Raw genomic sequence first — 24,048 nt, 5'->3', positions numbered from 1 at the left:
AGGATAAACAAGATTGATGAGCCTCTAGCCAGGCTCACTAAGAAGCAAGAGAGAGAGGACCCAAATAAAAAAAAATCAGAAATGAAAGAGGTGAAATAACAACAGACCCCACAGAAATACAAAGGGTTGTTAAAAAATACTATGAACAACTCTATTCCAACAAACTAGACAACATGGAGGAAATGGACACATTGCTAGAAAAATACAACCTTCCAAAACTCAATCAGGAAGATTCTAAAAATCTCAATAGGCTGATAACTATGGAAGAAATTGACGCAGTCTTAAAAAGCTTCCAGCAAACAAAAGCCCGGGGCCAGATGGCTTCACAGGGGAGTTTTACTAAACATTCAAGGAAGAAGTAAAACCTATCCTCCTCAGACTATTCCAAAAAATTAAAGAGGAAGGAACACTTCCAAGCACATTCTATGAAGCCAGCATCACCCTAATACCAAAACCAGATAAAGACAACACAATGAAAGAAAATTATAGGTAAATATCCCTCATGAACATAAATGCCAAAATCCTCAACAAAATTCTAACAAATCAGATCCAGCAGTACATCAGAAAGATCATACACCATGACCAAGTAGGATTTATCCTGGGGATGGAAGGATGGTACAATATCCGCAAATCAATAAACGTGATATATCACATAAAGAAATTGAAACATAAAAATCACATAGTCATATTAATTGATGCAGAAAAAGCATTTGACAAAATCCAACACCCTTTCTTGATTAAAAACTCTCAGCAAGGTGGGAATAGAAGGATCATACCTCAACATAATAAAAGTCATATATGACAAACACTCAGCGAACATCGTACTCAATGGGCAAAAACTAAAAGCATTTCCCCTAAGAACAGGAACAAGACAGGGATGCCCACTCTCACCACTCCTGTTCGACATAGTACTGGAAGGACTAGCCATTGCGATCAGACAAGAAAAAGAAATAAAAGGCATCCAAATTGAAAAATTAGAAGTGAAACTGTCCTTATTCACAAATGACATGATACTATACATAAAAAACTCGAAAGACTCCATCAAAAAAATATTAGACTTAATAAATGAATTCGGCAATGTAGCAGAATACAAAATTAATGCCAAGAAATCTATGGCATTTTTATATACCAATAGTGAACTTACAGAAAGAGAGACCAGAAAAGCAATCCCTTTTACCATCGCACCAAAAAAAATTAAGATACTTAGGAATAAACTCAACTAAGAAGGTAAAAGACCTGTACTCAGAAAACTACAGGACACTGAAAAAAGAGATAGAGGAAGACATAAACAGATGGAAGAACATACCATGTTCATGGATTGGTAGAATCAACATCATTAAAATGCCCATACTAAGCAAAGCAATCTATAAATTCAATTCACTCCCCCATTAAAATACCAACGCATATGTCACAGACCTGAAATGAACTTTCCAAAAATTCATCTGGAACTAAAAAAACCCTGAATTGCTGCAGAAATCCCAAGAAATAAGAACAAAATAGGTGGGATCTCAATACCAGATATCAAGCTGTATTACAAAGCCACTGTTCTCAAAACTGCCTGGCACTGGCACAAGAACAGACATAAAGATCAATGGAATAGAATAAAGAACCCAGAAATCGACCCAAACCAATATGCCCAATTAATATTCAACAAGGGAGGCATGAACATACAATGGAGTCAAGATAGTCTCTTCAATAAATGGTGTTGGGAAAATTGGACAGATACATGCAAAAAAATGAAACTAGACCACCAACTTACACCATACACAAAAATAAACTCAAAATGGATAAAGGACTTAAACATAAGATGGGAAACCACAGAAATACTTGAGGAATCCACAGGCAGCAAAATCTCACACATATGCCAAAGCAATTTCTTCACTGATACTGCTCTTTGGGCAATGAAAACTAAAGAGAAAGTAAACAAATGGGACTACATCAAAATAAAATGCTTTTGCACAGCAAAAGAAACCATCAACAAAACAACAAGAAAGCCCACTGCATGGGAGAACATACTTGCAAATGTTATCACCCGATAAGGGTTTAATCTCCAACATTTACAGGGAACTCATACAACTTAACAAAAGGAAGTTGCCCACGGGCAGGGCTGGGGCAAGAGGTCACCCTGGGGACGCCAGGGCCCCGGTGCAGAAAGAGAAAGCCTTGCCCGCTGGTTTTTCTCTTAGGTTCACACTGGGCAGCGCTGAGGCTGGGACAGGGAAAGCTGGTGACTTTGGCAGTCACTGAAGACGCGGGGAGTCCAGCTCAGCCCAGACTCATCATGGCGCATAGGCTGAAGGTTGCCTCCTGCTGCCTCACTTCCCAGGGATTCCAGGAAAAGCTGGGTTCCTAGTCAAGGTTCGCATGCGCACGCGAGCGTTTGTGTGTGTGTGTGTGTGTGTGTGTGTGTGTGTGTGTGTGTTTTAAAGAAGCCGTTTTTGCTAAATTATTTTTACTCGGAAACGTTTCGCACCGACCTGAGCCTGCCACCTTGTTACACTTTTATATTCGGAGGCCTCTACAGGGGAGGCGCACAAATCTTTGGACAGGGCTGTACTGTTTGAGTTTGGGGAGAGGGCGTTTGCAGTTTTATGGTGAAATAAACTCCTTTTCCAATGGAAAAAAAATGGGCAATGGAACTAAATAGATACTTTTCGAAAGAAGACAGAAGGAAGGCCAAGAGACATATAAAAATATGCTCAAAGTCAATATCATTTGAGAGATGCAAGTCAAAATGACAATGAGGTACCATCTCACACCTGTCAGAATGACTATCATCAACAAATCAACAAATGACAAGTGTTGGCAAGGATGCGGGAAAAAGAAACCCTAGTGCACTGCTGGCGATAATGCAGACTGACTGGTGCAGCCACTGTGGAGAACAGTATGGAGTTTCCTCAAAAAACTGAAAATGGAACTCCCATTTGACCCAGTCATCTCACTTCTAGCAATATATCTCAAGAAGCTAGAAACACCAATCAGAAAGGATATATGCACCCCTATGTTCATAGCAGCACAATTCACTATCGCTAAGATTTGGAAACAGCCTAAGTGCCCATCAGCAGATGAGTGGATTAAAAAACTGTGGTACATCTACACAGTGGAATACTGCTCTGTGGTAAAAAAGAAGGAATTCTTACCATTTACAACAGTATGAATGGAACTGGAGAGCATTATGCTAAGTGAAATAAGCCAGTCAGAGAAAGATAAATATCACATGATCTCACTCATTTATGGAATATAATGAACAACATAAACTGATGAACAAAAACAGATCTAGAGACAGAGAAAGAAGCATCGATCAGACTTCCAAACCTCAGAGGGAAGGTAGGGGAGGGTGGGGGTAAGGGGGAGAGATCAACCAAAGGACTTGTATGCGTGCATATAAGCCTAACCAATGGACACAGATAACAGGGGGTTGAGGGCATGAGTGGGGGGTTTGGGGGGGATGGTGGGATGAGGACACATATGTAATACCTTAATCAATAAAGAAATTAAAAAATAATAAAGGAAATCATGTTCAAGAAAGTAAATGATGACAATTTATTACCACATAGAGGATATCAATAAAGTTATACATTTTTTTAAAAAGAAGCACATGAAAATACTGAAGTTGAAATGTACAATAAGTGAAATGATCTTGTATGCATCCATATAACCATAACTAATGGACATAAGACACTGGGGGGTAAGGGAGGGAAGGGGCTTGTCAAGGGTGGGGGGGGGGAAAGGACACTTATGTAATACCCTTTGTAATACTTTTAGCGAAAAATAAAAAAAAAGGAAAAAAAAAAGAAAAAATAAAAAAAAAGTGAAATGAAAATTCAATAGAGGAGCTCAACAGTTGATTTGAGGTGGCAGAAGAAAAAAATAAGTAAAGTCAAAGACAGATCAATACAAATTATGCAAACTGAAAAACATTGAGAATATAGAATGATGAAAAATGAAGACAGCCTCCGAGAAATGTGGAACACCATTAAGCACGCCAATACACATGCGATGAAAGTACAGAGAAGAGTGAAAGAGATAGAAAAAAATAATAAAAAATAATAAAATTCCTCAAATTTGATTAAAACATGAATTTATATATCTAAGAAGCTCTACAAATAATAAGTAAGATAAACACAAAAAGATACACCCCAGGCACACCACAGTCAAAATGTGGAAAGCCAAAAACAAAGGGAAATCATGAAAGCAGCAAGAGAAAAATGACTCATCATGTATAAGAAAAACTCTGATAAGATTAATGGCTGACTTCTAACAAAAAGAATGGAGACCAGAGGCAGTGAGATGACATTCAAAGCCATGAAAGGGAAAAACCAGTCAACCAAAAATCTTTTCTATATAATGTCCAAAATAGTCAAATCCATAGAAACAAACAGTAGATTACGTGTCACTAAAGGTTGCGGGATTGGAGTAAGGGTAGAGACTGCTACTAGGTACTATCCTTTTGGAGTGATAAAAATGTTCTGGAATTAGATATTTATAATATTTGGAAAACATTGGAAATATACTAAAAACACCAAATCATACACTTTAAAATAGTGAATGTTACAGTGTGTTTTATCTCAATAAAAAAAAAGAAAAATAAAGATCTCAAAACAATAACCTAACTTCCTAGCTAAAAAAACTAGAAAAAGAACAGCAAACTAAACCCAAAGCAAGCAGCAAACTAATTAAGAGTAGGACATAGATAAGTAAAATAATTAAGAGTAGGACATAGATAAGTAAAATAATTAAGAGTAGGACATAGATAAGTAAAATAGAGAATAAAAAACAATCGGGGAAAATCAATAAAACCACAAGTTGGTTCTTCAAAATATCTGCAAAATTGACAAATCTTTAATGAGATTGAACAAGAACAAAACAAAGATGACTCAAATTAGTAGAAATAAGAATAAAAATGGGCTATCACTACAACCTTACAGAAATAAAAAGAGCAAAAAGAAACACTATGGATAATTTTATGCCACTAAATTAAGTAATTTGAACAAAATGGAAAAATTCCTACAAAGCCACAAACTACCAAAATTGATGCAAGAAGAAACAGAAAACCTGAAAAGAGATATAAGAAATTGAATTAGTACGTAAAGAACTCCCTGTGCCCCCCCTCCCCCCGCCACACACACCATCTTGGTTGGGTTAATTTGCATATAGTCGCTCTGATTGGCTGGTGGGCGTGGCTTAGGGCATAGCAAAGGTACCGTCAATTAGCATCTTTGTCTTTTACTAGTTTAGATTGCTGTCTATCTCTCCCTTGATATCTTCCAGAATTTTTTTTTTAATGTATTTGTGTACTCCTGTATTGGGTGCATATGTGTTTACTAGAGTTGTGTCCTCTTGTTGAATTACTCCCTTTAGTATTATGAAGTGGCCCTCCTTATCTCTTGTTATGGTCTTCACTTTGAGGTCAATTTTGTCAGATGTAAGTATTGCTACCCCAGCTTTTTTCATTTCCATTTGCCTGAAGAATTTTTTTGCATCCCTTCACTTTCATTCTGTGTGAGTCCTTTGTTCTCAGGTGGGTTTCTTGTAAACAGCATATGTATGGGTCATGTTTTCTTATCCATTCAGTCACTCTATTTATTTTCATTAGATTTTTTAATCCATTTACATTTAAGGTTATAATTGATAGGTACTTGTTTGTTGATATTTTTACCCTTTACGTCTCTGTTTCTCCTTTTCTCTCTAGTCCTATTTCTTAGAGCAGTCCCTTTAGCATTTCTTGCATTGCTAGCTTGGTGGTAATAAAATCCCTCAGACTTTTTTGCCTACAAAGCTCCTTATTTCCCCTTTAATTTTGAATGATATCCTTGCTGGATAGAGTATCCCTGGATTCAGTCTCTTGCTTTGCATCACTTTGTATTCTTCATTCCATCCTTCTGTCCTGATGTGTTTCTGTTGAAAAAATCAGTTGATTATCTAAAGGGAGATCCCTTGTAGGTAACTATCTGTCTCTTTCTGGCAGCCATTAAGATCCTTACTTTGTTGTTGATGTTTTCTAATTTAATTATAATATTTCTTGGTGTCTGGCTTTTTGGGTTCATCTTGTTTGGGATTTTGTGTGCTTCTTGGACTTGTGTGACTTTTTCTTTCCAACTTCATGGAAGTTTTCTGTCATTATTTCTTCAAACAAATTTTCTATTCCTTGCTCAGTTTCCTCTCTTTCTAGCACCCCAATTATGTGGATGTAGTTTCATTTTGTATTGTCCCAAAGCTTCCTTAGACTCTCCTTTTGCTTTTTAAGTGTGTTTGTTTTGTTTGTTTCTTTGTTTTAGTTCCTGATCTGCTTGGGTTTTTTGTCTACCTTGTCTTCTAACTTGCTGATGTGGTCCTTAGCTTCCTCTGGTTTAGTATTGAAACCTTCCATTTAATTCTTTATTGCAGCCAAGTCATTCTTCATTTCCTCTTGATTCTTACACATTTGGTGAATATCTTGTCCAGCCTTTGCAGCATACATACTAGGTGTACCGGTTAATAATGGCAGATTTTGTAATCAAAGAAAACACAATAATTTCAAGAGAAACATCAAAAGTACTTCATTCAAAGTAATGTCCATCACTAGCTACACATTTCCCCATCTTTCAGGTAATTTGTGGATACCGTCGCAATAAAACTTTTTTTGTTTTGAGGCAAACCATTCAGAGACCCAATTTTCCACTTCATATTTCAAATTTGACATATGAAGTTTTGAAGCTTGTTGTCAATACAACAAAATAGCATACATATCAAATCGCATATATCTCAACATATGTGTAACTCCATATAGTGAAAAAATCCGCATTATTAACCGGTAGACCTAGTATAAACCATAACTCTGAATTGTTTCTCTGACAAATTGCTTGTTTTCATTTCATATATTTCCTTTTCTGGCAATTTTTCTTTCCTTTGTGGATTGTTTCTTTTTCTCCCCAATTTCGCTGTCTCTTTGTATTTGTGTCTATGTAATGTGAGTTGCTCTCACTTTTTGGCTCTGGACAACCTGTTTGAGGTCGGAGATGTTGAAGCCCCTAGCGGTCCAATGGCCTGGGATTTCTTAGCCCAGAGGCTGGGTCTGCCTTGACTCTCATGTCTTTGTCTGTGCTCTGAGTTGTATTTCTTTCCCCCATGTATCTGGTTCCTCAGCTGTCCTCTGCAGGTGCTTGGGGTTGGCAGGGGTATGTGCACAATTCTTCTGGTGTGTGACTCCAGTGTGGGGTCCTGAATAGTAGGACCCACATGCACGGGGTCCAGGCATATGGTATCATGGTTAGCTTGGTCCTGGTCCTCGGGGTGCTGTCATGTGGGATTCTGGCGCTTCAACTGGGCAAACGGGAGTGGGTGCGCAGCAAGGTGATGCGCGGCGTCTGGGACCAGGGTCCTGGCACACAGAGGCTGGGGGGTGGTTGAGGGGACAGCCTCTGGGTGCGTTGGGACCAGGTGTGTGTGGTCCCTGAAACGCTGGTTCCAGGTGCGGGGACCGTACAGTGGGGTCTGGGTGCATGGGGTTCCAGCACATGGGGTGCTGGCTCCGTGACTGGGAACACTGTGTCCTGGCACACAGGGTCCCTGAAGATCTGGGTCTGGGCATGGGTCTGGGGAGGCATAAAGCGGGAGGTGTCTCTGGCCTGAGGTCACTACTGGGAGCTGGCAGCGAGGTAGGGTGCCACTCACTGCAGGGGTGGTAGGTGAGCTGCTCTGGTTGTTGTTTTGGCTGTGCTCCTCCCTGCCAGTGTTCCCCACTTCAAGATAGTATGGGCTCTGCCCCCAGCTGCACCTGCCTGGTAGTGTCTGCCATGGTAGCAGGGGCTCCTCTTACAGGAGAGCCTGGTCCACCAGTCCCTGAGACTTCTACAAGATCTAACTGTCCTTAATTCACCCTCACACACACCGCACAAGTCCACATACTCCCTTCTCAATCCTTTACTCTCTCACACTCTCTCTCTCACTGCCCTCCTGCTGGCTGCCAAGTTAGGATCTTCTACTACCACCTTCAATAATTACTTTAAATGTTAATGGTCTAAATATATAAATTAAATGATAGGCATTGTCAAAGTGGATCAAAAAATAAAACCAAACTATATGTGGTCTATAAGAAACACACTCTTACTTTAGACACATATACAAGTTAAAGTAAAGGGATGAAGAAAAAAATATACCATACTAACACTAATAATAAAAAAGCTGGAATAGTTAAATTTCAGAGAAGACTTCAAAGCAAGAAACATTCTCAGGGATAAAGAGGAACACTACAAAAATGGTAAGGGGGTTAATTCTCTAAGAATATATAGTAATTCTTAATGTGTATGTGCCCAACAACAGAAGCTAAAACTGATAGAACTTCAAGGAGAAATAGGTGAATCCACTATCATATTGGAAACTTTAACATCCTTATATCAGAAATGGACAGATACAACATGCAGAAAATCATACATGCATACAAGAGAATAGTTGAATTGCAGAATATCATCAATCAAGTGGATCTAATAACATCTATAGACTACTTCATCCAATAGCAGAATAGATATTCTTCTCCAGCTCTCAAGGAACATTCACCAAGATAGACCATATATGGATCACAAAACACACCTTAATAAATTAAATATATATATATATATGTGTATATATCTATATATATATATATATATATATATATATATATATATATATATATATATATATCATGCAATGTCTGCTCTCAGAACACAATGCAATTAAAGTAGAAATCAATAAAAAAAGATGGGTAGAAATACCAAAATACTTGGAAATCAAACAACACACTTTAAAATAACATATGGGTTAAAGAAGAAATTTCAAGCTCTAACCAGTTTGGCTCAGTGGATAGAGCGTCGGCCTGTGGACTGAAGGGTCCCAGGTTCGATTCCGGTCAAGGGCATGTACCTTGGATGCGGGCACATCCCCAGTAGGGAGTGTGCAGGAGGCAGCTGATCGATGTTTCTCTCTCATCGATGTTTCTAACTCTCTATCCCTCTCCCTTCCTCTCTGTAAAAAAATCAATAAATATATTTAAAAAGAAGAAGAAATTTCAAGAGAAAACTTTAAATGTTTTGAACTAAATGAAAATGAAAATACCACTTACCAAACTTTGTGGAATGCAGTGAAAGCCATGCTTGAAGGAAATTTTATATCATCAAAAGCATATGTTAGAAATTAACAAATATTTAAAATAAAAAATCTAATCTACAATCTAAAAGAATTAAATCCAAGATGGGAAAATAAAAGAAATAATAAAAATCAGAGCAGAAATCAATGAAATTGAAAATAGGAAATCAATTGAAAAAATCAACAAAACAAAAGCTGGTTCTTTGAAAAGATCCATAAAAGTGATAAACCTCTATCTAGGCCAACTAAGGAATAAAGAGAAGACACAAATTACTAAAATCAGAAATGAAAGAGTTGACATCACTGCAGATCCCATGGACATTAAAAGAATAATAAAGGGATATTATGAACAACTCTATGCCACAAATTTGATAACCTAGATAAAATGACCCAGTTAAGAAAGATACAATCTGAAAGACACAATCTGCCAAAACTCACAAAAATAAATTGACAATGTGAATAGGCCTGTATCTATTAAAGAAGTTGAATTAATAATTAATAACCTTCCAAAACTCAAATCACCAGGCCCAGATGGGTTCATTGGTGAATTCTACCAATCATTTAGTGAAAAATTATTCCAATTCTCTACATTCTCTTCAAGAAGATAGAAATAGAGAGAATACTTCCTAATTCATTCTATGAGGCCAGTATTGTGCTGCTAATTAACCCAGACAGAGACATTATAAGAAAACTATAGACCAATAGCTCTCAGGAACATATGTACAAAAATTCTTAACAAAATATTAGCAAATAGAATACATCAATATCCAAAAAAAGGTTATAGACCACAACCAAAGTGGAATTTATTGCTGGCTCAGTATTAGAAAATCAATTAATGCAATAGATTACATCAACAGGTTAAAGGACTAACATCAAATGAACATATCAATAGATAGAGGAAAAGTATTTGACAAAAGTATTTTCATATGTGATGGGACAAAAAGTATTTGACCCATCACCTATAAAAACTCTGAGCAAACTATGAGTAGAGAGGAACATCCTCAACTTGATAAAGAACATCTACCAAAAACTTATAGTTAACATTGTCTTAACGATGAGAAAATAGAAGCTTTCCCACTGATTGGGAACAAGAGAATGATATCGCCTCTCACCATTCCTTTTTCATATTGTACTGGAAGTTCTGGCTAATACAAATAAGACAAGAAAAGGAAAGGTATACTGATTGGGAAGGAAGAAATCAAACTGTCTTTGTTATCAGATTACATAATTTTCAGTGTAGAAAATCTGAAAAAAATTGACAAAAATTCCTGGAACTAATAAGCAATTATTAGCAAGGTTCATTGATTGTAATGCATGTATCACTCTGGTGTGCAATGTTTATAGCAGGGGAAGCTGTGTGTTTGGGGAGGTCAGGAGACATATGAGAAATCTCTGCACTTTCTGCTCAGTTTTTCTAGGAACCTAAAACTGCTCTAAAAATATAGTTTTAAAAATTAGGCAAAATATTTAAATAGACATTTTTTCTAAAGAAGATATACAAATGTCAAATAATTACATGAAAATATGCCCAACATCATTAGGGAACTGCAAATCAAAATCAAAATGAGATACCACTTCACACCCACTAGAATGGCTATTAATCATCATCATCATCATCATCTACTTATATAAAAACCCTGGGTGGTGTTCATCACGACCAAGCGGAAGGAAGTCAGTCCTGCAGGGGTTGTCTTGGCAATGGCTGTGCCCTTCCCAGAGCTGTTTCCTGGAGCTATTTCCTGTAAGGGCGGGGTTTGAGGCAGGAACCCGCCCTGGGAGCATGGAGGCATCTCTTACTAAAGTGTGCTGCGCCAGCACAGCCAAGGGTGAACCTGAGTGGGGGCGGCTGAAAGGCTTAGAAAAGACAGACAAGAGAATGAAAGCCGGGTCTCGGTGGGATGCTGCTTCTCTGAGAGACAGCGACCACGCCCACAGCCATGCCTTTATTTTATAGCAGAAGCTATGAGGCAAAGTAAGGGCATGACCAGGATGTTTACAACATTCTCCTGGGTTTCAATCCTATTCAACTACATGCACCTGAACTCTATCAAGCCTACATCACTCAGGCACGTGGGGCCACGTGTTTGGACCATAGGTTCAAGCTTACAACTACAGCTGTTGGCTATAATTGTGCTGGGAGAGCCCTGCCCTCCAAGCTGGGACTTGCACGTGGCAATGAGAGGACTGTGCCCTCTCATCAGTCTAAGGCTTGAACCTGTCCAAAACACTGTAACGGCTCCCCACAATAAAGTTTTAATTCTGTTTCTTTGTTACTAATGTTGTGGCCCCACCCCATAACAAAGAAACAATTTCCGGAGGATGAGGCCCAGGAATCAGGATTTTAAAAAGATTCCCAGGTGATTCTAATGTGCAGCCAAGGTTGAGAACCACTGCTATAGATAATATTAAAAATATATCTAAACGTCCAATTCTTTGTCCAAAAATTGAGCATGTTCAAACATTAAATGAAGAAAATTTGGATATACTTGATGGAGATTTTCATACATATTTGAGTGATGATTCTATTGATTCCACAGATGATGCTGAAAAGGAAAATTTTCCCATCGAATTTCTTAACAGTATTACTTCTTCAGGAATGCCGTGTCATCAATTAAAATTGAAAGTGGGTGCAATCATCATGCTATTGAGAAATCTCAATAGTAAATGGGGTCTTTGTAATGGTACCAGATTTATTATCAAAAGATTATGACCTAACATTATCGAAGCTGAAGTATTAACAGGATCTGCAGAGGGAGAGGCTGTTCTGATTCCAAGAATTAATTTGTCCCCATCTGACACTGGCCTCCCATTTAAATTGATTTGACAATGGTTTCCTGCGATGCCAGCATTTGTGATGACTACTGATAAATCACAAGGACAAACTCTAGACAAAGTAGGCATAGTCCTACCTGAACCCATTTTTGCACATGGTCAGTTATATGTTGCTTTCTCTCGAGTTTGAAGAGCATGTGATGTTACAGTTAAAGTTCTAAGTACTTCATCACAAAGGAAATTAATCAAGCACTCTGAAAGTGTTTTCACTCTTAATGTGGTGTACAGGGAGATATTAGAATAAGTTTAATTACTTTATCAGTCATTGTTTTCATCACTGTTGTTTTTATATCATGTTTTTGTTGTTTTCATATCATGTTTTTGTCGTTTTTATATCATGCCTCTGTTGTTATATCCTTTTGTTACTGTTTATTTATTAATAAATTTATATATTATTTTCATATACATTTTACTAATTTCCTTTCATCTCTCACACTTCTATTATAGAGAAAAGGCAAATAGCAATATTAAAATATCTCTGCTAATTAATTCCCTTTTTAAAAAATATATTTTATTGATTTTTTACAGAGAGGAAGGGAGAGGGATAGAGAGTTAGAAACATCGATGAGAGAGAAACATCGATCAGCTGCCTCCTGCACACTCCCCACTGGGGATGTGCCCACAACCAAGGTACATGCCCTTGACCGGAATCAAACCTGGGACCCTTGAGTCCACAGGCCGATGCTCTATCCACTGAGCCAAACCGGTTAGGGCAATTAATTACCTTTTAATGTGTACAAATTTCGTGCACCGGGCTACTAGTCTATATAATAAAAGCCTAAGCGACCGTTACAGTGGAATGACCAGAATGACCAGTCTCTATGATATGCACTGACCACCAGGGGGCAGATGCTCAATGCAAGAGCTGCCCCTGGTGGTCAGTGCACTCCCACAGGGGGAGCACTGCTCTGCCAAAAGCTGGGCTAATGGCTGGCGATCACAGCGGCAGTGGCGGGAGCCTCTCCCGCCTCTGCAGCAGCACTAAGGAGCAGTAAGGAGCAGCGAGCAGGCAGGCAGTAAGGAGCAAGGGGTCCCGGACTGTGAGAGGGATGTCTGCTGCCAGCTTAGGCCCAATCCCAGGGGGACATCCCCTGAGGGGTTCTGGACTGTGAGAGGGCACAGGCCAGGCTGAGGGGACCCCCCCAGTGCATGATTTTCATTCACTGGGCCTCTAGTAATACTAATAATTTTAAAAGAAAATAAAAAATGTTGGTGAGGATGAAGAGAAAATGAAATCCTCATGAATTTCTGGTGGAGATGTAAAATGGTCCAATTGCTTTGGAAAACATTTTGACAGTTCTTTAAAATGTTAAGTTTTACTTCTAGATATATACCCAAGACAAATGAAAGCAAATTTCTACAAAAAAATCTTGGACATGAATTTTCATGGCAGCATTATTTATAATAGCCCAAAAATGGAAGCAACCCAAATGTGCATGAAGTGAAGAATGGATAAACAAAAGTGGTATATCTATACAATGGAACATTATTCAGGAATAAAAGGGAATGAATTAGTAGTACATGCTACAACATTGAAGAACCTTGAAAACATTATTCTAGGTGAAAGATGTCAGTATAATTCCATTTATATTAAATATCTATAACATGCAAAGACATATAAATAGAAAGGAGATTAGTGTTTGCCTAGGGCTGGGATGGGAGAATGGGAAATTTGGGGGACTGATAGTTAAAGGTTATAAGTCTCTTTTTATGAGATGACAATGTTCTAAAATTGTGGTAATGTTTGTACAATTCTGTGAATATACAAAAAACATTGAATTGTACATTTTAAATGGGTTGATTATATGGCATATGAATTTTGTCTAAATAAGGCTGTTTTCTTTTTTGTGCAAGAATGTTTAGAAGAGCTTTATTCATAATAGCCAAAAATAAGAAGCAGCTCAAATGCCTATCAAGAAGTCAACAGGTAAACAAATGTGGTAGTCATACAATGGAATACTTAACAATATAAAGGAAAGAACTCCTTTTATCCCATAATATGGAATAAACTAGAGGCCTAGTTCACGAATTCGTGCACCAGTGGGGTCCCTTGGCCTGGCCTGCAGGATTGGGCTGAAGCCAGCTCTCTGACATCCCCCAAAGGGTCCCGAATTGCAAGAGGGTGCAGGCCAGGCCGAGGGACCCCACCAGTGCATGATCAGGGCTGGGGAGGGACAGAGGTTGGCCAGCCAGGGAGGGGCCGTGGGAGGGCTCCAGGGTGTGTCCAGAATATTTTGCTCAGTCCTGATCGGCCAGACCCCAGCAGCAAGCTAACCTAACTAATCAGAGCATCTGCCCCCTGGTGGTCAGTGCACATCATAGCGAGCGGTTGAGCAGCCTTAGCATATCATTAGCATATTATGCTTTGATTGGTTGAGCAGCCGATTGGATAACCATACACTTAGCATATTAGGCTTTTATTATATAGGATGTTTTAAAAAAACAACACATGAGAAGCAAAAGAAGCCAGATAATAAGAATACATACTGTATGATTCAATTTACATGAAATTCTAAACCAGGAAAGATGAATCCATAGTAATAGAAATCAGGACAGTTGTCTTTCAGAAATCAGGTGGTTGCCTATTGTGGGTGGAGATTGCCTGGAAAGTGGTACAGGGAAACTTCTGGAATGAGGGACATATCTGGAGGAAATACCCTCATTGGGGTGGTGGTCACATGGATGTTTGCATTTGCAAAACTAAAATCTTCAAATTGTACATATCAGATCTGTGCATTTCACTGTATATACATTTTGCCCCAATGAAAAGAAAAATACATAAACACCTTAAACTCACATACTATCTTCATGGACTCCCAGGAGCTCTAGGGACCTCAGAATAGGAATCAGCTCTGGATTAAATATTCCTGCATTCATTTTCTTCAATGAGGTTAACAAAACAGAAGGTGATCTTTGAGTTGGGCTTTGAAGCATAATCAAATAATCACAAAGTAAAGAAAGGTATTTCAAGCTGATGGAACAGCATGAAAAATGGTTTGTATTCTTGAAATATGAATGATATGATGTGAATAAAAAAGGTATGTGTGGGTGGTTTAGGTAGGTACTGGGTGGGAGATAAGCTTGAGAAAGTAGCCTGGGGACTTGAATGGTGTTCTTAGGAGTTTGTATTTAATCTCATCAAGTCAATAGGGATTCATGAGTGGATTCTGGGCTGGAGACTGACAAAGTCAAATAGATTTCCATTTTATGGAGCAAGCCCTGACAACAACAGTCTTAGGACAAATGGTAAAAGGCAAGAATACCGATTAGGCTTTTGTAACCCTTGTAATCTGCAGAGGCTGTCTCTGGAGGCTTTTTGAATTGTTTTCTCTCTTAAAGAATTGGAATTTTAATTGGAGTCACAATGAATTTGAGTCAATTGGGAGAATTGACACCTTTTATATATCTTTCCTAGTCATAAACATTGACTATCTCTTCAGTTTTTTATGTCTTTTGTTAATTTCTTTTCTATCTTAAAAAATAAAATTTTATTTTAAATTACAGTTGATGTACAATATATTAGATTTAGGGGTACAACTTAGAGATTAGATATTTATAAATCTAATACCCATCTGACACCATATATAGTTATTGCAATATTATTGACTATATTCCCTATGCTGTACTTTACATCCCCATGACTATTCTGTAATAACCAATTTGTTCCCTTCACATTTTTCACCCAGCCCTCAATCCCCTCCCATATGGCAACTGTCAAAATGTTCTCTGTATCTATGATTCTTTCTGTTTAGTTTGTTCATTTATTTTGTTCTTTAAATTACACATATAAGTGAAATCATATGGTATTTGCCTTTCTCTCTCTGACTTATTTCACTCAGCACAATACCATCTAGGTTTACACCTGTTGCTGTAAATGGCAAGATTTCATTATTTTTTTATAGCCCAGTAATATTCCATTGTATGTATGTTCCAACTTTTCTCTACCCCTTCATTTACTAATGGGAACTGAGGCTATTGTAAATAATGCTGCAATGAACATTTGGATACCTATGTCTTTTTGTATTAGTATTCTGGGTTTCTTCAGATAAATACCCACAAGGGGAATTGTTGGGTCCTTTTTTGGTCTTTTGTTATAGCCTTTGTTATAAAGTCTATTTTGTCTGGTATAAGTATTGCTACCCTAGCTTTTGTTCTTCAATTCCATCTGCATGACATACCTTTTTTCCTCCCTTTACTTTCAGTCTATGTGTATATTTTGATATTGAGTCTCTTGTAGACAGCATATGTGTGGGCCTTGTTTTCTTATCCATTTTGCCAAACTATGTCTTTTGATTAGAATATTTAATTTAATTTTCATTTAAAGCAATTGTTGAGAGTATGTATTTATTGCCATTTTTTTACTCATGTTTTAGCTGCCCCCCCCTTCTACTTCTTTAAGAGGACTCTTTAACATTTCTTGTAATACTGGTATGGTGATGATAAACACCTTTAACTTTTTCTTGCCTGGGATGCTGTTTATATGTCCTTTAGTTCTAAGTGATAACTTTGTTGGGCAGAGTAATCTTGGTTGTAGGTTCTTGATTTTCATCACTTTGAATATTTCATGTCAATTCCTTCTGGCCTGTAGTGTTTCTGTTGAGAAATTAGCTGAAAGTCTTATGGGAACCCTTGTAGGTAAGTAACTGCTTTCCTCTTGCTGTTTATAAGATTCTCTCTTTGTCTTTAACCTTTGACATTTTAATTATGATGTGTCTTGGTGTGGGCCTCTTTGGGTTTATCTTGTTTGGGACTCTCTATGCTTCCTGGACTTATATGTCTGTTTCCTTCACCAGGTTAGGGAAGTTTTCTGTCATTATTTCTTCAAACAGGTTTTCAATTTCTTGTTCTTTCTCTTCTCCTTCCAGTACCCCCATTATGTGAATGTTGGTATGCTTGATGTTGTCCAAGGGATCACTTAAACTATTGTCATTGTTTTTTTATTCTTTTCTTCCTTGTGCTGTTCTGATTGGGTGTTTTCTGCTACCCTGTCTTCCAAATTGCTGATTCAATCATCTGCTTCATCTAATCTACTATTGATTCCCTTTAGTATATTATTAATTTCAGTTATTGTATTCTATTTTCCCACCATGACTTTATCATTTTTCTTAGTTTGAAAAGTAACACATGCTAATCTTTTTTTTTTTTGGCACCAGAGTTTAGGACTTTTAATTTGTCCCATAGCTGCTGAAGCAAAATTATGATAAAACGTTCTGCTTTCCTTTATATCCCAACACACACACACACACACACACACACACACACACACACACACACACAAAACTATTTGTAGGAAAAAAATGGTTTTGTACACAGGAAGAAACAATATAAATTCAAAATTTACAGATAAGGGTTAGCTCTACCACTCATCTCTTTAAAAAGTTTATATGAATATCCAGTCAAAACCAACAGGTTATCTCCTTTGAAATGTTATCTAAACGGATTTCCAAGTAGACCACAGGACTGTATACTGTCTTGGAATGTCCTTAGAAGGCTCTGTCATTGATCAGGTAACAGAGTAAAAACACCAGAGTACTTTCTTTTTCAAATGGAAGAGGGAAAGACAGGGATAGAAGAAACTATTCAAACTTCATCTTCTTTCCTTGTGGCTTATGGTCTCCTCCTCCTCCTCTGCCTCCTCGGAAGCCTCCTTGACCTTCAAAACCTCCCCGGCCTCTGCCACCAAGTCCACCTCGGCTTCCTCTGCCACCACCTCTGCCTCCAAAGCCACCTCTGCCTCCACCACAACCCCCAAAGCCACCTTCACCCTTAGGCTTGGCCCAATCCAAAGTAACTTTGTTTCCATCAATTTCACCATCTTCCATGGCCTCCTTAGCAGCTTTGGCATCTTCCTCACTGTTGAAGTCTACAAAACCAAACCCTTTGGAAGAGCCCATATCCCAGTCAGTGACTATCCTTGCCCAGACAGAGCCATCAAATGGACTCCTTCAATGTCTCTTCCGTAGTCTCCTCGACAGACCTTTGACAAATAGAGTTTTGGATGGCTGGCTTCTTGCATTAGGCAATCCTCTGGGTCCTTGCAATTCCAGCCTGATTGCTCTGCCCTCAATTTCTTTTTTATTACAGGAATTTAAAGCTTCTTTAACATCTTCAAATGAAGCAAATTCTATAAATGCATACCCTTTAGATTCGCCATTTTGGTTCTGGGGCACTTTGATAAAAGTTGCCTTTTCAAATACTTCCTGAAGAGTTTCTTCTGTTGCACTGTAGGAAAGGTTGCTTAAAACCAGAGTTTTTGATTCACCACTCCAAGTGCTGTTCTTTCCATATCTATGGTCTTTATTTTGACCTTTCTCTCCAGTATAGTACAGAGAAATGGATCGCCCATCTATTTCTGTCCCTTGCTTTTCTTCCAAGGTTTTCTCTGCATCAGCTTCTGTCTTAAATTCAATATAAGCAATCCCTTTACTTTTTCCATCCTTGCTGACTAATCTGATCTCCATAGCATCTTCAAACACTTCTTTTAATTCATCCTGAGTAACTTTATAAGGCAGACTTTTTGCCAAAAGTGTTCTTGCATCTTGATCTTTTTTACTGTCTTTTCCCTTTGGTTTTTCTAGTTTAATTTTATTGCCAAAGACTTTTAAATGAGTGAGTTCTAAGGCTTTTTCCAGGTCCTCAGCAGATTCAAAATCCACATAGCCAAACTTCCTGGACACACCAATTCTGACATCCACAACAGCAAGATCGTTTTTAGCAAAAACATCACTGATACCCGTTTTTAATTCAGGAGCAGACTTGCTGAAGTTCAGGTTTCCAACAAAGAGATTAAAAGCCGTAGTCGGTTCTGTGGCTTCCACTTTCTGTTTCTTGGCCTCAGGAGCAGCTTTCTGTTTGGCCATTTCCTTCTTTCGTTTTCCAGGTGCTTCTTTGACAGGCTCTTCCTCCTCCTCTTCCTCATCATCCTCGTCTTCATCATCTTCATCGTCATCCTCCTCATCTTCATCGTCCTCCTCATCTTCATCCTCAGCTGTGCTCTTAGCCTTCACAGGAACAGCTTTTACAGGAGCTTTCTTGCTTTGGCTGGTGCAATCTCCATTGTTTCTTCTTCAGAGTCATCTTTTTCTTCATCATCCTCATCCTCATCTTCATCCTCATCTTCGTCATCATCCTCATCATCTGAGGCAGGAGCAGCAGCAGTAGCTTTCATCACTGCTGGCTGAATTTCATCCTCATCTTCATCCTCATCCTCCTCCTCATCATCCTCCTCCTCTTCACTGTCGTCATCATCTTCCTCATCACTATCTTCCTTCTTGGCATTCTTGCCATTCTTTGCTCCCTTGACTGGGATGGCTGCTCCCTTCTTACCAGGAGTTGCTACCAATGCTTTGCCTAGTGTGCCTCCCTTCTTACCAGGTGTGGCTAATGCTTTGGCTGGTGTAGCTGCTGCCTTTTTGCCAGGGGTTGGCACAGCCACTGCCTTTTTGCCAGCGGTGACAACTGCTTTCTTGCCTGGTGTGGCAACTGCAATCTTTTTTGTTGGGGAAACCATCACCTTCTTTCTTGGAGTTATGGTAGTCTTCTTGCCTTTTTTCTGAGGAATGATAATCTCTTCTCCACTGCTTTCATCTTCTTTATCTGACATTTCCTCATCTTCACTATCTTCTTCTACCTTCTTTGGAGGAGGAGCCATTTTCTTGGGGTCATCATGATTTTTACCAGCCTTTGCGAGCTTCACCATGGTGGCGGCTTATGACGGTGGAGTATGTGGCGGGTGAGTGGCGCAGATGTGCCCAGAGGAACCAAATGGCGTCGATGGCGGCCGCTGGTACTGAAGAACCGGAGCGCGTACGTCTCGCTACCAGCTAGAGCTCAAGACTGAGGTGAAAGACTCAACACATGCTAATCTTAAATACAGAAACAATCCATGATGTACAAAGTAAAAACAATAATTTGCACACACATATATGTCCTGACTCCCACCTTCACCAAATCTTTGTTTTTGCCATGAAGTAATCAATATTTATAGCCCACATGCATTTCTACAAATCTTCTCTATGGTCATATAAATATACACAAGAGGTTTAACATTCTGTTCAATGTTTCTATGTCTCTGGGTCTATTTTTGTTCATCAGTTTATGTTGTTCATTAGATTCCACGTATGAGAGAGATCATGTGATGTTTATCTTTCTCTGAGGAGCTTATTTCGCTTAGCATAATGCTCTCTAGGTTCATCCATGCTGTTGCAAATGGTAAGAGTTCTTTCTTTTTTACAGCTGGGTAGTATTCCATTGTATACATGTACTACAGTTTTTTAATCCATTCATCTGCTGATGGGCACTTAGGCTGTTTCAAGATCTTAGCTACTGTAAATTGAACTTCTAAGAACATAGGGGTGCATATATTCTTTCTGATGGGTGTTTCTGAATTAATGGAATATATTCCTAGAAGTGGAACCACTGGGCCAAATGGGAGTTCTATTTTAATATTTTTAGGAAACTCCAAACTGTTTTCCACAGAGGCTGCACCAGTTTGTATTCCCATCAGTATTGTACGAGGGTTTCCCTTTCTCCACATCCTTGCCAACACTTGTCATTTGCTGATTTGTTGAAGATAACCATTATAACAAGTGTGCAGTGGTAACTCATTGTTGTTTTGATTTGCATCTCTTGGATGACTAGTGACTTTGAGCATTTTCTCATATGCCTTTTGGACTTCTGTATGTCCATTTTGGAGAAGTGTCTATTTAGGTCCTTTGCACATTTTTTAATTGGATTGTTTATCTTCCTTTTGTTAAGTTGTATGGGTTCCATATAAATTTTGGGGGTAACCCCTTATCAGATGTATCATTGGCAAATATGTTCAATGCAGTAGGCTCTCTTGTTATTTTGTTGATGGTTTCCTTTGCTGTACAGAAGCTTTTAATTTTAATGTAATCCCATTTGTTTACTTTCTCCTTAGTTTCCATTGTCCTATGAGATGTATCGTAAACATATTGCTACAAAATATGTTGAAGATTTTGCTACCTATGGTTTCTTCTAGGATTTTTATGATTTCACAGCTTACACTTAGGTCTTTTATTGATTTTGAGCTTATTCTTGTGTATGGTGTAAGTGTATGGTCTAGTTACATTTTTTTTGCATATATCAGTCCAATTTTCCCAACACCATTTATTGTAGAGACTGTGTTGACTCCCTTGTATGCTCTTGCCTCCTTTGCCAAATACTAATTGACCATAATGGCTTGTGTTGATTTCTGGGTTCTCTGTTCTGTTCCATTGGTCTATATGCCCGTTCTTGTGCCAGTACCAGGCTCTTGTGAGTAGAGAGTTTTTGTAGTATAAGTTGATATCTGGTATTGTGATCCCTCCAACTTTGTTCTTCTTTCTCAAGATTGCTGTGGCTATTTTGAGTCTTTATTGATGACATATAAATTTTTGGAATATTTGTTCTAGGCCTTTGAAATATTCCCTTGGTATTTTGATAACAATTGCATTTAATCCATAGATTGCTTTCAGTAGTATGGCCAGTTTATTGATGTTGATTCTACCAATCCATGAACACAGTATATTCTTCCATTTGTGTATATATTACTCTATCTCTTTTTTCAACATCCTGTAGTTTTCTGAGTATAGGTCTTTTACCTCCTTAGTGAAGTTTATTCCTAAGTATCCTAATTATTTTGTTTCAATGGTAAATAAGATTGTTTGTTTAGTTTCCCTTTCTGAGAGTTCATTATTGGTGTATAAAAATGCCATAGGTTTCTGGGTATTAATCTTATATCCTGCTATGTTACCAAATTCATTTATTAAATCTAGTAGTTTTTTCATGGAGTCTTTAGGATTTTCTATGTACAATATCATGTTGTCTGAGAATAGTTACAGTTTTACCTCCTCCTTTCAAATTTGGATTCCTTTTTGTCTGATCACTGCAGCTAGCACTTCTAGTACTATTTCGAATAGGAGAGGTGAAATTGGGCACCCTTGTCTTGTTCTTGTTCTTAGGGGAAATGGTTTTAGTTTTAACCCATTGAGTATTATGTTGGCTATAGGTTTGTCATATAAGGATTTTATTATGTTGAGGTATGATCCCTCTATTCCCACTTTGTTGAGAGTTGTTATCCAAAAAGGGTATTGGATTTTGTCAAATGCTTTTTTTTAGCATCTATTGATATGATTATGTTGTTTTTATCTTTCAGTTTGTTTATGTGCTGTATCACCTGTATTGATTTGTGGATATTGTACCAGCCTTGTGTTCTTGGAATAAATCCCACTTTATCATGGTGTATGTTGTTGCTATCTTTCTAATTCTTTAAGTTGTAGGATTAGATAACTTATTACAAGTTTTTCTTATTTTATAATGTATTGCTGGATCTGATTTGCTAGAATTTTGTTGAAGAATTTAGCATCTATGTTCACCAAGGATATTGGCCTATAATTCTCTTTCTTTGTAGGGTCTTTATCTGGTTTTGGAATTCAAGTAATGCTGGCTTCATAGAAAGTGTTTGGAAGTGTTTCTTCCTTCTGAAATTTTTGGAATAGTCTTAGGAGGATACATATTAGTTTTTCTTTGAATATTTGGCAAAACTCCCCTGTGAAGCCATCTGGAGCAGGGCTTTTGTTTGCCTGGAGTTTCTTTTCTTTTTAACATTGCTTCAATTTCCTCAGTAGTTATCAGTCTATTCAGGTTTTCTCTTTCTTTTTAATTGAGTTTTAGAATATTGTACGCTTTCTAGGAATATGTCCATTTGGTCAAGGTTGTTCAGTTTATTGGAAAAGAGTTGTTCATAGTCTTATTTTACAATCTTCTGTATCTCTGTGGGGTCAGTTGTTACTTCACCTCTTTCGTTTCTGACGTTGTTTATTTGGGTTCTCTCTCTTTGTTTCTTGGTGAGTCTGGCAAAAGGTTCATCAATCTTGTTTATCTTTTCAAAGAACCAGCTCTTGGTTTTACTGATCTTTTGTATTGTTGTATTTTTTATGCCTCTATGTCATTTATTTCTGCTGTGATCTTTATTATTTCACTAGAGTCACGGTGCCCGAAAGTCGTGCATGGGTAGGGTCCCTAGGCTTGGACGGCGAACAGGGCCAATCCGTGGGGTGACTTGCGGGGTGATCAGGGCCCCCGCTTGCACCCACCTTGGCCTGGCACTACCCACTCACCAGCCCTGCCCCCACTACTGGTCATCTCTCTCTGGGGGCAACCGGTGGGGCGATAGGGGGCCCCTGCTCACACCCGCCTTGGCTGGCCTGGCGCTGCCCGCTTGCTGGCCCCACCCGCTGTCACCCCTGGTCGGAGCCTGTGGGCTGGGGGCAGCTCCTGTGTTGAGCGTCTGCCCCCTGGTGGTCAGTGTGCATCATAGCCACCGGTTGTTCCACCATTCAATCGATTTGCATATTAGGGTTTTATATAGATAGATTCCTTCTAATTAATTTGGACTTTTTTTGCTGTTATCTTTCTAATTCTTTAAGTTGTAGGGTTAGATAGCTTATTACAAGTTTTTCTTGTGTTTTGAGGTAAGTCTATATAGTGCTATGAACTTCCTTCCCAGAATTGTTTTCATTGTGTCCCATAGATTTTGGATTGTTGTGTTTTCATTGTCATTTATTTCCAGGATGTTTTTATTTCTTCTTTAATATCTTTGGTAACCCATTTATTGTTTAATAGCATGCTATTTAGCCGCCATGTGTTTGATTGTTTTATTATAGTTGATTTCTAATTTTATGCCATTGTGATTTGAGAAGACACTGGATATGATTTCAATCTTTTTGAATTTGTACAAACTTAGCCTATGTCCTAACATGTGATCTCTCTTTGAAAATGCCCCATGTGTACTTGAGAAGAATATATTCTGTAGCTTTGGGGTGAAATGTTCTGAAGATGTCATATTACATATGTGTTCTTTTTTTTTCTTTTTCTTTTTCTTTTTTTTTTTTTTTTTGCTGTTAGGGCTGAATTATGACCTCCCCCAATTTTTTTAAAATTAAATCTTTATTGTTCAGATTATTACAGTTGTTCCTCTTTTTTCCCCCCATAGCTCCCCTCCACCCGGTTCCCACCCCACCCTCTGCCCTTACCCCCCCCCCCCAACTGTCCTCATCCATAGCTGAATGATTTTTGTCCAGTCTCTTCCTGCACCCCCCACACCCCTTCCCC

At 38.3% G+C, this 24,048-nt stretch overlaps 1 protein-coding gene and 1 pseudogene across 3 annotated transcripts in view; both read right to left on the bottom strand.

Moving 5' to 3' along the window:
- SLC16A2 (solute carrier family 16 member 2) overlaps positions 1–24,048 on the bottom strand; it is a 168,750-nt gene that overhangs the window by 80,132 nt on the left and 64,570 nt on the right. The gene's annotated exons all lie outside the window — the stretch shown is intronic.
- Positions 17,271–19,794, bottom strand: LOC102430056 (annotated as a pseudogene).

The sequence above is a fragment of the Myotis lucifugus genome, unplaced genomic scaffold (genome assembly GCF_000147115.1).
Source record: "Myotis lucifugus unplaced genomic scaffold, Myoluc2.0 scaffold_4, whole genome shotgun sequence".
Lineage (NCBI taxonomy): Eukaryota > Metazoa > Chordata > Mammalia > Chiroptera > Vespertilionidae > Myotis > Myotis lucifugus.
The sequence above is the reverse complement of the archived record's forward strand: the minus strand, read 5'-3'. Positions and strand labels throughout refer to the sequence as shown.